Raw genomic sequence first — 325 nt, forward strand, 5'->3', positions numbered from 1 at the left:
TGAAGAGTTGATTTTAACTATTTGATGTCGATTGCTGAGGAAGGAATCAAACCAGGCTAGTAACGGGTTTTGGACCCCATAAGATGCGAGTTTACCTATGAGAAGTTGGTGGTTGACCATGTCGAAGGCCTTAGAAATGTCCAGGTATAGCACTAATACTAGATATCCTTGGCTACGAAGCGAATAGACTAAATTAAAGAAGTCAAAATGACATGTCATACAGGATCGATTTTTAAGAAATCCATGTTGCGAATCATCAATAAATTGTTCAGTCAATAAACAGTTGGATAGTTCATCACTAATAATTTTTTCCATAATCCTAGAG

This window comes from Schistosoma mansoni (genome assembly GCF_000237925.1).
Source record: "Schistosoma mansoni, WGS project CABG00000000 data, supercontig 0244, strain Puerto Rico, whole genome shotgun sequence".
Lineage (NCBI taxonomy): Eukaryota > Metazoa > Platyhelminthes > Trematoda > Strigeidida > Schistosomatidae > Schistosoma > Schistosoma mansoni.